Source organism: Pseudophryne corroboree, chromosome 1, assembly GCF_028390025.1.
Source record: "Pseudophryne corroboree isolate aPseCor3 chromosome 1, aPseCor3.hap2, whole genome shotgun sequence".
Taxonomy (NCBI): Eukaryota; Metazoa; Chordata; class Amphibia; order Anura; family Myobatrachidae; genus Pseudophryne; species Pseudophryne corroboree.
In genome coordinates, this window is record NC_086444.1 from 879,810,981 (window position 1) to 879,826,021 (window position 15,041).

At 45.0% G+C, this 15,041-nt stretch overlaps 1 protein-coding gene across 3 annotated transcripts in view; it reads left to right on the plus strand.

Moving 5' to 3' along the window:
• Positions 1–15,041, plus strand: part of ADAMTS3 (ADAM metallopeptidase with thrombospondin type 1 motif 3) — a 375,923-nt gene that overhangs the window by 93,688 nt on the left and 267,194 nt on the right. The gene's annotated exons all lie outside the window — the stretch shown is intronic.

The window sequence follows — 15,041 nt, forward strand, 5'->3', positions numbered from 1 at the left end:
GGACATGTGGTGAGATAAATGGCTCAGGGGGCATTAGCTAGTACCAGCATTGGCGTTTCTATAATGGGTGCAATGTGTGCGGTGCACATGGGCCCCTGAGTCCAGGGGGGCCCACAATGTACACATTGCACCCATTTAAATACTCACCTTACCGGAGTCCAGTGGCGGGCGCAGCATTCGCGGCGGAAATCACCGCCAAAATGACTTCCGCGCATGTGCCGTTGCCAAATTGGTCTCTGGATCATGGCGGGCGCCATGTTTCCGGAGACCTGCGCATGCGCAGTAGACTTCGGCACAATGCGCCATTTACAGTTTACAGCGCCGTTCAGAGGAGGGGGCCCACCTGGAGGTGCACACGGGCCCCTTCCTCTTTACAAAACACCCCTGAGTACCAGAGCAAGGTTTACACACAATATATGAGCCCAAGGGTATTATACACGGGTGCAGCAATATATACTGCTGGAAATTTGGTGAGTTTTGATCAGAGATGTGCGGATTGGGTTGATGTTTTCAGGGTATTTTTTGGAGGGGAGGGGTGAGGGTCGGCGGTAAGGCTCCTATACTTTCATCCAGGCTCCTAGATTTTAGCAAAAAATGTCCAAGTCCTATGGGGGTAATTCAGACGCAGTCCAAAGCCCTTTGTGGAGTGCGCCCGCGCAACCTGGGAGGCCCTGTGAGATGCTAACAGCATCTCAGGGCTGAGATTGCCTCTGCCTGATTGACAGGAAGAGGCGTGTCTGGACCATTGTGGGGGCGGGCCGCGGTGGCTGTGTGGCGTCGCATTCAGCCGCTGTAGGTAGCTGCCTGCTAGCGGGCGGGGGACCAGGGCTTGACATGCAGGGTGGACTAGCCCTGTGCTGGGCGTCCCCCCGCATGTCAGAGTAACTGATAGTAGATGTGCTAAATTTAGCACATCTATGATCAGATCTGAATCACCCCCTCAGTTAGCACAGTATTAAACCATCTCCATTACTCTTTTCATCCCTCATACTATTGGGAGATAGGGCTGCTTATACACAGATAAAGACGTTGTTGAGATCTCGGACAAAAATGTCAAATTAATAAATATAACTTAATATTTTAAAAGGAAAACAAGAAATAATAAATGTTTTATATATAATATACCGTATATACTCGAGTATAAGTCGACCCGAATATAAGCCGAGGCACCTAATTTTACCACAAAAACCTGGGAAAACTTATTGACTCGAGTATAAGCCTAGGGTGGGAAATGCAGCTCTAGCCGTACACAGCCCTCATAGTGCCAGATATGCCCTCATACTGCCAGATATGCCCCCACAGTGCCAGATATGCCCTCATGCTGCCAGATATGCCCCACAGTGCCAGATATGCCCTCATGCTGCCAGATATGCCCCACAATGTCAGATGTGCCAGATATGCCTCACAGTGCCAGATATGCCCTCATGCTTCCAGAGATGCCCCACAGTGCCAGATGTGCCATATATTCCCCACAGTGCCAGATATGCCCTCATGCTGCCAGATGTGCCAGATATGCCCCACAGTGCCAGATATACCCTCATGCTTCCAGCTATGCCCCACAGTGCCAGATGTGCCAGATATGCCCTCATGCTGCCAGATATGCCCCACAGTGCCAGATGTGCCAGATATGCCCCACAGTGCCAGTTACATAGGCGTGCGCAGACACTGACAGGCGGGTGCCGCTCCGGACTCCCCCCCCCCCTCCCCCCCCCCCCCCATCCCTCCACGGCATTATAGTGTTCTCTCACCTCCCCTGTCCTGGATATAGACTGCTTACCTGGGCTGCCCAGGTGAGCAGTCTTTGGGCCGCCCAGGTAAGCAGTCTATTTCCAGGACAGGGGAGGTGAGAGAACACTATAATGCCGTGCAGGGGGGGGAAGTCTGGAGCGGCACCCACCTGTCAGTGTCTGCGCACGCCTATGGCCAGTTACTTACCCTCCGTCGCTCCCGCGCTGTCTTCTGAAGGAGGGACACGGAGGGCATAGTGCACGGCTCTCCTGTGTCCCTCCTGCGTCTCCGGTGGCAGCGGCGTGTGTGTGTTAAAGGAAGTGCCGGTTCGTGCACTTCCTTTAACACACACACGCCGCTGCCGCCGGAGACGCAGGAGGGACACAGGAGAGCCGCGCTCTGTGCCCTCTGTGTCCCTCCTAAATACTGACTCGAGTATAAGCCGAAGTGGCTTTTTCAGCACAACAAAAAGTGCTGAAAATGTCGGCTTATACTCGAGTATATACGGTATAACTTAAAATAAACCCTTAGTGGATGCCCATGTTGGGCCTTAAATAGAGGTTGGCACTAACCAGTGGTGCCGTCCAAGTGGTGGTACCACCCAGCTCCGCCAGCAACCTGCTCAATGTTCACATTTACGTGCCATAGCTTATAAAATACCTACTTTTGCACAAAGATGATGGTTAAAGACTTTATTTCGGAAATTTAGGTCCTACAGGATGCATTCTGGTAATTGGGATTTGGCTGTCTGTCTTCAAATTGATGGCAGTTCAGCGCACACCTCATAAACCAATTAGCACTTACCTCCACTACCTCCCTGAACCTGTTAGGCTCACCTTCCCTGTACTCCGCTTTTGCATCTCTGGATCAAGTTACCATCCTGCTGCTGGCAACATACGGTCTGCTGACCTGCTGCAAAGAGCTACCGGACTCTCATTTGACCTGCAGCTTGCATTTGTACTCCCAACCCTCAATAGCATCACGGGGAATTACTTAACTCATACTTAATGGATGAGACCTGCAGCCCCTAAGGAAACATCCCCACTCCTGTGGCTCCTTGGCTCTTCCCTGCACTCGGACTGTTGCCTCAGGAGGATCTTACCAATCACAGGTTGTCAGATCCATCTTTGTGAGCAGGCAATGTGCACCTGCTTGGTCTGGGAGCACTATGGTCTGGCATGTAATGGCAACTTGGTGCACTATTGTGTGGCATATAATATGAACAGGGGGCACTATGGTGTGGCATATAATGGGAACTGGGGCACTATGGTGTGGCATATACAGGTTGAGTATCCCATATCCAAATATTCTGAAATACGGAATATTCCGAAATACGGACTTTTTTGAGTGAGAGTGAGATAGAGAAATCTTTGTTTTCTGTGGCTCAATGTACTCAAACTTTGTTTAATACACAACGTTATTAAAAAATATTGTATTAAATGACCTTCAGGCTGTGTGTATAAGGTGTATATGAAACATAAATAAATTGTGTGAATGTACACACACTTTGTTTAATGCACAAAGTTATTAAAAATACTGGCTAAAATTACCTTCAGGCTGTGTGTATAAGGTGTATATGAAACATAAATGCATTCTGTGCTTAGACTTGGGTACCATCGCCATGATATCTCATTATGGTATGCAATTATTCCAAAATACGGAAAAATCCGATATCCAAAATACCTCTGGTCCCAAGCATTTTGGATAAGGGATACTCAACCTGTAATGGGAACTGGTACACTATGGTGTGGCATATAATAGGAACTGGGGGCATTACTGTGTGGCACAGTGGCATAACAAGAAATTTTGCTCCCCAGGTAAAAAAAAGTTTCCATTTGAAATGTATGGTGCGCACCCTCCAAAAAAGGAGATCCCAGTTTTGCAACCTGCATGCTCAGACGTTGTCCAACACAAGGGAAAAAAAAATCCTGATTTATGCCCCTTACATTATTTGTAATTTTTCCTCCTATTAGTAATGCCCCTTACACATTATGCCACACACTACAATGCCCCTTAAACTTTATGCCACACACTGCAGTGCCCCTTAAACACTATGCCACACACTGTAATGCCCATTACACAATATGCTAAACATCGTAATGCCCCTAACACATTATGCCACACACCATAATGCCTGTGATACAGTATACCACACACTGCAATGCACGTTATACATTATGCCACACACCATAATGCCTGTGACACATTATGCCACACACCATAATGCCCCCAACTCATTATGCTGCCACACACCATAATGACTGTGATACATTATACCACACACCAATGCCCGTGATGCAGTATGCCACACACCATAATGCCTGTGACACATTATACTATACACCGCAATGCCCGTTATACATTATGCCACACACTGCAGTGCCCGTTATACATTATGCCACAAACTGCAATGTCCGTGATACATTATGCCACACACCACAATGGCCATTACACAGTATGTCCCACAGTAAGGCTTCTAATTACTTTTACATTTCCTGCTCATTGCCAGGGGTTTCATGCTCTGGATTCCATGCTTGTTACCAGGGGCTCCATGCTTGTTTCCAGGGGCTCCATGCTCTGGGTTCCATGTTTGTTTCCAGGGGTTTCATCCTCTGGGTTCCATACTTGTTACCAGGGGCTCCATGCTCTGGGTTCCATGTTTGTTTACAGGGGTTTCATGCTCTGGGTGTCATGCTTGTTGCCATGTATTTCATGCTCTAGGTGTCATGCTCATTGCCAGGGGTTTCATGCTGTGGGTGTCATGAATCATTGTCAGGGGTTTTCATGCCGTCGGTGTCATGCTCATTGCCAGGGGTTGTAATGCTCTTTGCCAAGGGTTTTTCATGCTGTCCGTGTCATACTCGCTGCCAGGTGTGTGTAATGCTCGTTTCAAGAGGTTTTCATGCTGTCAGTGTCATGCTTGTTACCATGGCTGTGTAATGCTCATTGCCAGGGGTTTTTCATGCTGTCAGTGTTATGCTAGTTGCCAGGGGTGTGTACTGCTCGTTGTCAGGGGTTTTCATGCTTTCAGTGTCATGTTTGTTGCTAGGGGTGTGTATTGCTCGTTACCAGGGGTTGTTCATGCTGTCATGTCATGCTCATTGCCAGGAGTGTGTAATGCAAGTTGCCAGGGGTTGTCATGCTGTCAGTGTCATGCTCTTTGCCAGTGGTGTGTAATGCTCATTGCCATAGGTTTTCATGCTGTCAGTGTCATGCTCGTTGTCAGGGGTGTAAGGCACTTCCCGGCTTTGTCAGATACTAGAGGTCAGGTAGGACCTCTAGCATCTGTCTCCTCCATGGCGGCGACCATTTTAGGAGGGACATTTACCGGATTGACATGAGGATGGCTAGTCCGCATGGGAATCTGCATTTAAACAGTGGCGGTGTCCCCTGCAGCCCTGCGCCTCCAAGCCTCCCCCGTGACTACGGGGGCTGTAGTTGTGCCACTGGTGCAGCACATAATGTGAACTGGAGGAACTACAGTGTGGCATATAATGGCAGCTTGGGTCACTAAGTTGTGGCATATAATGACAAATTATGGCACTGCTGTGTGGCATATAATGTGAACTGAGGATACTATGGTGTGGCATATAATGGCAACTTGGGGCACTACTGAGTGGCATATAAAGTCTTTCTTTAAACAACTGATGGTGTGATTTGACAACTTTATGATTTTTGTTCAGGTGTCTTTAGTTGAAAAAGGTTGAAAATCTCTGGGTTTAGGTGGGAATGGGTTGGTTTTATGTGCATAGATTTGATGTTTCTTCTAGCTTGCCTTTGAAATAAAGAATGTGAATCCTGACATTGTTGATGTCTTACTGTAAATCCCTGCAAAGGCCATCTATCACACTCAACTCTCACCTGCCCTGCATCTCTTATACAAGCACAGGGTATGAGTCTATGATTTACTGTCCCACTTTTGTCTTAGGGTGGGTACACACTACTAGAATAGACCTGATCGTAGCATCAAATTTGTTAGCAGTTGGGCAAAACCATGTGCACTGCATGGGGGGGGGGGGGTGCAGATACAGTATAACATTTGCAGAGAGAGTTAGATTTGGGTGGGCTATTTTGTTTTTGTGCAGAGTAAATACTGCCTGCTTTATTTTTACACTGCAATTTAGATTTTGGTTTGAACACACACCACCCAAATCTAACTCTCTCTGCACATGTTATATATGCCCCCCCTGCAGTGCACATGGTTTTTCCCAACTGCTACCAAATTTGCTGCTACGATCAGGTCTGCATTACCCCCATTATCTGGTCGATTTGCTGTACTGGAATGACAAATTGTCTAGCTCATCTAGTGTGTACCCACAATTGAGTGCACCCGCGGGTAGCATGCTACATCTTCTGGTAGGCTGTGCTGCACAGCCAATCAGAGAATATCGTATGCAGTGCAGTCATCATTTATTACATTGTGTAGTGTGTAAGGCCAATCTGGCATGGTCTGGGTCAAACGAAATTCGGCCTGACCATCAGGACGATTACCCGGATGCTCTAATGTGTACCCACCCCAAAACTACACTGCAAACATCTTAAGGGTAAATCAACAAGCTCCTGAGTGGCGTCAAGTCATTCACTTTGCCAGGGACACTTAGACCCCTTGATAGACTCTGCTGCCAAAATGATGCCCTTATTACTCAAATTCAGGCTGATGCTGAGGCAGTACAAAAACTTCTCAGCTACTGAAAATAAAGTGCTAATTAAACAAATATCCAGAACTATTTCACGTTTCTATGTAAAGTTAGAACAGAATTCTTTGTAACTGTAAACTCATCTGAGCACTTATTGGCAAGTTTTATTAAATCAGAATAAGAGAATATTTTAAAAACTGTTCTCAATCTGTTGATCATATAATATCCAAAATATGGAAATCGTTATGAGAATAATGCTTTCCCCACACATTTGATCGGATCCATGTCATGCTCCCAAGCAGTCAGCAGTGTGGAACAGTGTTGAACCTCTTCCATAATGATTTGTTCCTGATTAGTGGAAATGTTTGTCAATCAGTGTTGAGATAAAAATCTATAAATGACCAGTATAATTAAAGACTGCATTGTGGAATTGCATTGATTACATTTAGATTCAAGACTTTATCGTAAAGGTGATTATAGACTGAAGCAATTTGGGGCCGATGTATTAAGCCTGGAGAAGTGATAGAGCAGTGATAAGTGCAAGGTGATAACGCACCAGCCAATCAGCTCCAATATGTAAATTTACAATTAGGAGCTGATTGGCTGGTGCATTATCACCTTGCACTTATCACTGCTTTATCACTTCTCCAGGCTTATTGGAATAAAGGGTGGGGATGACAAGAAGACATAGCTGTAACTGGAGAGTAATAGTTAAACATGTAAGCTAGTGATATTTGTTGGCATCTGCCTGACTCTATTCAGAATTCTTTGCTTTGTAGTATATAACTAATTCCAAATGCCTATATGCAGGCCATACATTTCCTAGCAAATAAATAGGTCACTGCTTTTTAACTACTTGCACTTTTGAATCATTGCACTCCTCTTCCCTTTGCTCCCCTTATGTACCTCCCGACCATGCAGCTCTGATTTCAGATACAGTTGACTACTGCACTGAATAAACACACTACATTAAAAAGTCATTACTGAATATGTCCTCTGTACATAACTCCTTCACAACGCACTTTCAAATTCAGCATAAGCCCCGCAATCAATAAGAACTTTGATTCATGTTACAAGGATTAACCTATGAAGAGATTGACTATTTCAGTACCTGTTTACTTCTGTAAAATGGACAGTATTTCCATGTGCACTCAATGAGGGAAGAAGGGAATTTACTGTTCAATGTCCATGTGTGCTTCTCACAGTACAAGTAGCGGTTTAAAATGGAAAATAAAGTACAGTTATTGCATTTGTGCAGCTGAGGTACATTTTCAGTCATGGGTTTTTTTTTCTGTAATTGACTTTCATTCATCAGTAGAAAATGTGAGATGAATCCACTGTTTACTACCATTCTGTGTGATGGTAATGCCTATAGCATGGTGTGAGGTACAGGCATGACCCATGCCCCCCAAATTCCTTTTCACTCCTTACTAACATTTGTATGGTGTAAGGTTTATTTCTTGCAGCATCAGGAGTGTCACAGGCAGTGAGCATTGGCGGTTCAGCAATAAAGCATATCCTAAGGGGAAAGGAGCTCAGCTTTCTTTCAGGTGAAACCTTAGCTGCTTGAAGGCATGGGGGCATGACTGGGATGTGAGAAATTAGTTTAGGGATTTGATTTCCTGACCTGAAGTGTGTATGGCATGGGAATTTATACTTCTAAAACTATTTCATTTGTGTAAATAAACCTGGAATTTGTGATATTAGAAAAAAGGAAAACAGGGAATAGGATCGTATAAGAAGGACCTCAAATATAAAGTTTGAAAACAGGTTGATGCAGCACATTGTAACATTAATATAATGATACAATGATGCAGTGTCACCACACTACAGCAACATGGTTATTAAACGTATGTGAATGTCCTTAAAATGGATTGACAGAGGTACGATCGCATTAGCAATTCACAAGAAAACCTGTGAAGATAGTAAATAGTAAAGGAGATTGAGAAATAGGTCCAAACGTTTGTTCCTTATTGACTCACTACTACCAAAGATAAATAGGCCCCTAAATCCACCTTTGTGAACTAAGGGGGGTATTAAATTAAACCAACACTAAATTGCGTGCGTTTTCGACAGGTTTTTGCTCCGTTTTTGCCATGCCTTTTCGATATTTTTTTTTCTGTTGAATCGGCATGGGCGAAAATGGACAAAAAAAACTGTTGAAAATGCCCGCAAATTAGACAAAATATGTGGATTGGCAGCGAAAAATCAGGCTGGACTTTGAATAGTTTGAATGTGAATTCGACCTGCAAACTGACGAAAAGTGCAGTTTTTTTGACCAGTCAAAAAATGGCACAAATTGAATGCTCCCTAAGTGTATAAGTCCACTAAGTAACACAAATCCGGGGGGCGTGGCCTAGCTGGACATGGAGTAGGATGTGCTTTCCTAGCACCCCATCCTAAAACTCGAGACCTTATCCTGTAGTCCTGCCTGTGAGCCCAGACTGCCCTCTCCAGCTGTCTGAAGGGTTGCTGCCCGCCCTGGGCTGTGTTTCAGACTGCTCCTGTGCCTCACTCCTGTGTAAAGCGCCTCTGTATGTGCTGTGTTGCTCGACCGGGCCTCGCCTGCCAGTGCCCGGCGCCATCTTGCGGATTGCTGCAGCCCGCTGTCTGTGCCCTGCTCCCGCCTCCCAGCCAGCCTGCCTTGCCCTGTGATCGCCTGTGGTGTGGACCGCGGGGACCGCCGCTCTCTCCACCCTGCGAGCCGGTTTCCTTTAGTGCCGAGGCTGCCGCGTTGGATGCGCTGGCCACGTGAGACCGCCGGGCTCCATCTTGGGGTTAGCAGAGAGCGTGGATCTGCTCCCGCCTGTGCATCTCCCGCTGCACACTGCCTGAGCTGCTGGGCCCGGACCGGGGGCTGTAAATATTTCTCCTGCACTGCCGCAGAATTCTGTGTTTTGTGCCTGATGTGCTATGTGCCGTGATTGTGGGAGTGGCGTTCATTGCTTCTCTGTGCTGACTCTTGCGGCCTCCCTGCAATATAGTTTTGCATGGACCCTGAGGCAGGCTGCCTGTCTCTGTTGGTGGAGGTGCCTGAGCATTGAAAGGTGGTGAGTGGTGGTAACCCTTCTCTCCCCTCTCCCCATCTGTGCTCCTGTGCTCCCCATCTGTGCTCCATCTGTGCTCTCTGGCTATGTTGTGCTAGCCTGATGGTCCGGCTATTGCGCACCTCTGCTGCGGCCCATCTAGCGCAGTTTGCTCACGTAGATCGGACTTCTGCTTCTTCTGCATCTTCATCTCCGTCGTCAGCTGCCTCCACTCCCATCTCTCCCAGCATGGCGGAAGTTGCTGAAGTCACTATGTTTCAACTTTTACAAGCCATTACGGACTCTGAGAAGCGTCTTGCTGATAAAGTGGCGGAGGTTCATGTTGATATTTCATTCATAAGCCAAGATGTGCAGAAGCTCATGGACAGGGTTGGGGAGACGGAGAACCGCATTTCTACGCTGGAAGACTCCTATACGCCTATTCCTGCCCAACTAACTTCCCTGGAATCACAGATGTCTGCGTGTAAGCTTAAATTGACGGATATCGAAGGACGCCTCAGGCGGAACAATGTTCGCTTTGTGTGCCTCCCCGAAAAGGTAGAGGGTTCCCAACCGGAACAATTTTTGGAAACCTGGTTATTATCCACATTCAGCAAAGACTCGTTTACCCCACATTTCGCTGTTGAGAGGGACCACCGAGTTCCCACCTGCCCCCTTCCTCCGGGTGCAGAGCCCATGACTTTCATCGCTAAGATCCTTCATTACAAGGACAGAGATACTGTACTGCGTCTTGCTCGGATTAAAGGCCCACTGAAACATGGAGGTCAGAGGGTGGCTGTGTTCCAGGATTTTTTGGCTGAGGTTCAGAAATCCCGTTCGCAGTTCACACAGGTTAAACGGAGGCTGCGTGATTTACAATTACAATATTCCATGTTATTCCCTGCGCGGCTTCGGGTGGTGTCCGGCAACCGCACATATTTTTTTGACACGCCAAGGGTTGGATTGATCTACAGCCTCAGCACCGCGTTGCTCCGCCTTGAGGGACTTCTATGTGTGTTTCTTGTTTACACTTCCTTTTTCTTGCATTTCTAATTTGATTTCTGAGTAATGGATGTTCCATGTTAAAAGTAATGTGTTTTTTTTTTGTCAGGGCCGGTAAATATCTGTTATTGACATGTTCCTGATGTTAGGCTGGGGACTTCATATCTTATGGGTTACGGGGTTTAGTTGCCCCACAGTTAGTTACTTTTTCTCTTATAGTCTGACTCTCTTCTAGAGTCTTTGCAATGTTTGGGATCAGGTGTACCTATGTTCGGGTTGGTATGTGGGGTGGGGGTGGTTGGGTTTTGTTATTTTTCTTACCATTGTTCTTTGTTTTTTTGTGTGTACTTTTTTTGTGCTGTTCTGTATTTTGCGTGCTGATTTATGCATGTCCTCTTCCTGCATGGGGGGCGGCTGGTGCCGTGCTGGGGCAATGCTGCTTTAGTGTTTCTGCACTCCAGTTTTATGCGTCACCATGGTAAACATTCTCTCCTGGAAAGTTCGTGGCCTTAATGATAGGGTCAAGTGTTCCCTAGTTTTAAAATATATTAGGACCCAACATCCGGGTTTAGTTTGCCTTATGGAGACGCATCTTATTGGCGGCAGAGTTCTTACACTCAAGAAGCCTTGGATGGGGTGGGTGTTTCACTCCACCTTCCATTCTAACTCTAGGGGTGTATCACTTTTGATTCATAGAAATATGAATTTTGTCTGTACTAAGGTTCAAATTGACCCGTTGGGATGTTATGTGTTTCTAGCTGGCACAATACACAGTTCCCCCTTTGTGTTACTCGCTATATATATACCTCATCCTTACAACTCTGAAGTTAACATAGTAACATAGTATCTAAGGTTGAAAAAAGACAATTGTCCATCGAGTTCAACCTATCTGTGGTCTTTCACAAGTTCTTGTGAAAGCATGTGCCTTTATGCAGGAATTTCCCTCTGTCCAAGCTATATGCATTGGTGATTTTAATGCGGTAATGGATGAGGCTGCTGATAGGTGGAGGCCTGCTGCCCAGAATACGACTGCTGCCTTTGCCCGTCTGGTCTCTGAGCTTGGCCTTGTGGATGTCTGATGCTTGCAAAATCCCTCTGTCAGCTGTTTCTCCTGTTTTTCAAGTTTGTATGGAGTTTTTTCCTGTATAGATTTGGCACTGCTTACGCGCTCATTACTTCCCTGTGTATCCACAATGAGATATCTGCCCTGCGGGATATCTGATCACTCCCCTATATTGCTAACTCTGAGCTAGCTTTGATATACCTAAAGGAGCATCCTTTTGGAAGTTTAACCCTTTTTGGCTAACGCAGTTGGGTGCAGCCTCTGAATTAATTGTGCTTTGGGAGGAGTTCTTTACTAACAACCTTATTTGCAATAATACCCCATTGGTATGGAATGCCTATAAAGCTTTCCTGCGTGGTTCCTTGATTTCCAAAGTTGCCCAATTGAAGATATTTAATAAAAAATCTGAGGAGGAGTTGGAGAGGAGGAGTGGTGAGCTTGAACAGACTTATTTGCGTAGTGGCCTCCCAGCGGATCGGGTAGAATGGCTGATTGTTCATAAGCAATGGACGGATCTACTGCTTGATAAATCAAAGAGACGTTTACTGTTCCACGCCCATGATTTCTATATTCAAGGAGATCGGTCAGGAAAATTCCTGGCCTATTTGGCTAGACAGGAGCGGTCCCCCACCACTGTGCATAGCAAGGAGCATGTCTGGCGTTATTTGCACGGATACCCCTTCTATAGCTTCTAGTTTTTATGCACACTTTGTAGATGTTTATGGGTCCAGGGTGCAGTATACACATTCCGCATTATCTGCTTATTTGGACATGATAGAGGTTCCTGCCCTGAGTCCAGATTCACGACAATCTTTGGAAGCGCCCATCACATTGGAGGAGGTTGAAAATGCCATTTAATCCTTTCCCAGTAATTAACCCCCGGGGGTGGATGGTCTCCCTATTGAATTGTATAAAACACATCTGGACTTTTTTGCCCCCAAACTTTTGCTGATTTTTGAATCTCTGTTATAGGGTGGTACTCTTCCCCCATCTATGGCCGAGGCGCTGGTGGTGCTTAAACCGAAGCCGGGTAAAGACCCCCTTCTCTTAGATTCATACCGTCCTATCTCTTTACTGTCAACTGACATTAAAATTCTTGCCAAACTTTTGGCACTCCGGCTTAATACTGTGGTGCTGGAGCTGGTCCATTTTGACCAAACTGGCTTTATGCTGGGCAGATCTACTACTGTTAATCTCAGACGATTATTTACATATATGCAGTTGTCGGGTGATGAGTTGGACGGTGCGATAGTTGTTTCCCTGGATGCCGCCCTTTGCTGACCCCACGTATTTGTATATTTGGTCTTGATTTGTAGGAATCCCTCCCATCTTGTGCTCGTCTTTATGTTAATAACACTTTAGCGTAGCCTGAGTGTGTATAGCTCGCAACTGGATGGCTCCTGCCCCTCCGTCACCTGCTGAGTGGGTTGCTCTGGTGAATACTACCTCTCTCCCATGAACGTTTTATGTACACTAAACGTAACTGCCCAATGAAAGGTATGGGGCTCTTGGAGGAACTCTCTGCACTTTATTGATCCTTAGCTCTAAATTTTATGTAGATGTGTTGTATATAATGCTGAGCAGCTCCCGGCGCGGGCCAGTCTGCATCCCCCTCCCTCCTTTAAGCACGTAATTTGATTCCTTTTTCTTATTACTATTCTGAAGAACAATGTTAACATATTCTCTCAAATTATTGATGTTATAATATCACTTTTATATGGTCGTTGGCTGTTATAGTTTAAAACCCTTCTTACTCTCTATTTACAGATTGTGGTACTATTTAATGGCTATGCGCTTGATATATAGCTATGTCTCTTTAACGTACGGTCTAGTTAACATATGACAGTGACACGTGAATGGCACCAACTTGATCTTGTAATTGTTTATTTGTCTATCTTGTTTTATTTTATAATTTTTATTTTCTGTTGAGCTGTTTTAAAAAAAAAAGAAAAACGATAAAAAAATAAAAAGTAACACAAATCCATTGGCGTATCTATAATGGGTGTAGTGTGGATCCAAGGGGGCCCACACCAAATACTGTGCACCCATATTTAATTACTTACCTCTCCGGAGTCCCGTTTTGGTGCTGTAGCTGCAGAAGAAGTCACCTGAAAAACAACGTGGCAGCCATTTTCCCAATGATTTGTGCATGTGCAGTAGAGAGTGGTCACCGGAAACATGTTTTCAAAAACCTGAGCATGTGCAGTAGACTCTGGCACAATGCCAACTATAATGTAATTGCTTAGTTGTTTTCAAATATCCTGTTTTAAATAAGATTAAATAATATGGAATAAGACACAAATTAATATTACAATAAACCATCACTGGCTACTCCGGAGACATCTGACTAACTTTACTAGTGAAATGGTTAAGAGCGTGATGAAGTGCTTTACACAGAATCGCAACATCATGGTTCCACCTCTGGGGCACAGAGCTTGAAATTATATTTCCCAGAAGGGTGGTACTATGGGTGTAATTCAGATCTGATCGATCAGATAGTTGCCGCCTACAGGGGGAGGGGAAATCGCTGTGCATGTGTGCGATCGCTTCGTTAGCAGAACTGCACACAAATCAGTTTGTGCAGTCTCTGCGCAGCCCAGGACTTACTCAGTCGCACTAATGTTATCTTGCTGATCGAGGCCAGAGCTGACGTCAGACATCCTCCCTCAAAACTTCTGAGCCCGCCTGCGTGTTTCTGGACACTCCTGGAAAATGCTCAGTTGCCACCCACAAACGGCCTCTTCCTGTCAATCTTCTTGCGAATGCCCGTGCGTTCGGATTTTTCGCACCGTCCCGTTGCCTATTGCTGTGGTGCGACGTGTCGGTGCATTCGCAGTTCAGATCTGATTGCCCGCTGTGCGGAAACAGATGGGGGATAAAAAAGATAGGTTAGAATGTAAAAAACTAAAGTTAATGGAAACTAGAAAACACTATAATCATCATAATTAATATTTATTTGTGAGTCACTGCAAAACTCCACAGTGCTGGACTGTACAGTAGGTAAAATGAATCATACATAAAAATAAATCATTCATTAAAACAGAACTAAAAAAAATTGTATACAAAATAATTTACACATAATGCACGTACTAGGTTCGCGAAAAAGTAAAAGTAAAAACTTGCCACCTATGAAAAAATGAGAAACTAAAGCCTGAAATCAGGAAAAGTTTTATTGCAACGTTCAAAGCAGCTGAAAACAATTGTGCAGACAGCTTTACTTACAATGGGTGACTCAGCTACTGTTTATAGGGCTTTTAGCGTATGTACTGTCTAAAAAATTGTGGAAAGAGAACGACCTGTACTGTAGCTGTGACAGGGCACCAAGTATGGCTATTTGCGATGCATTATTCTAGGAAAAGAAAGTTGGTTATTAAATTTCTCAGTAATGTCGTTTACTATTTGATTTTTTTGTTCTCTTTATTTAAAGTGACTTACTGTATTTATGTCACTTGGAGCAAAAGGTTACTAGAAAGTATAGCAAAGCAATAAAATGATGAATCATACTGACCACAATATTTTATCTCACACTAACAAAAAAAAGCATAGTCTGCTTTTCCGATGTAAGATGGTTATACAAAAACAATG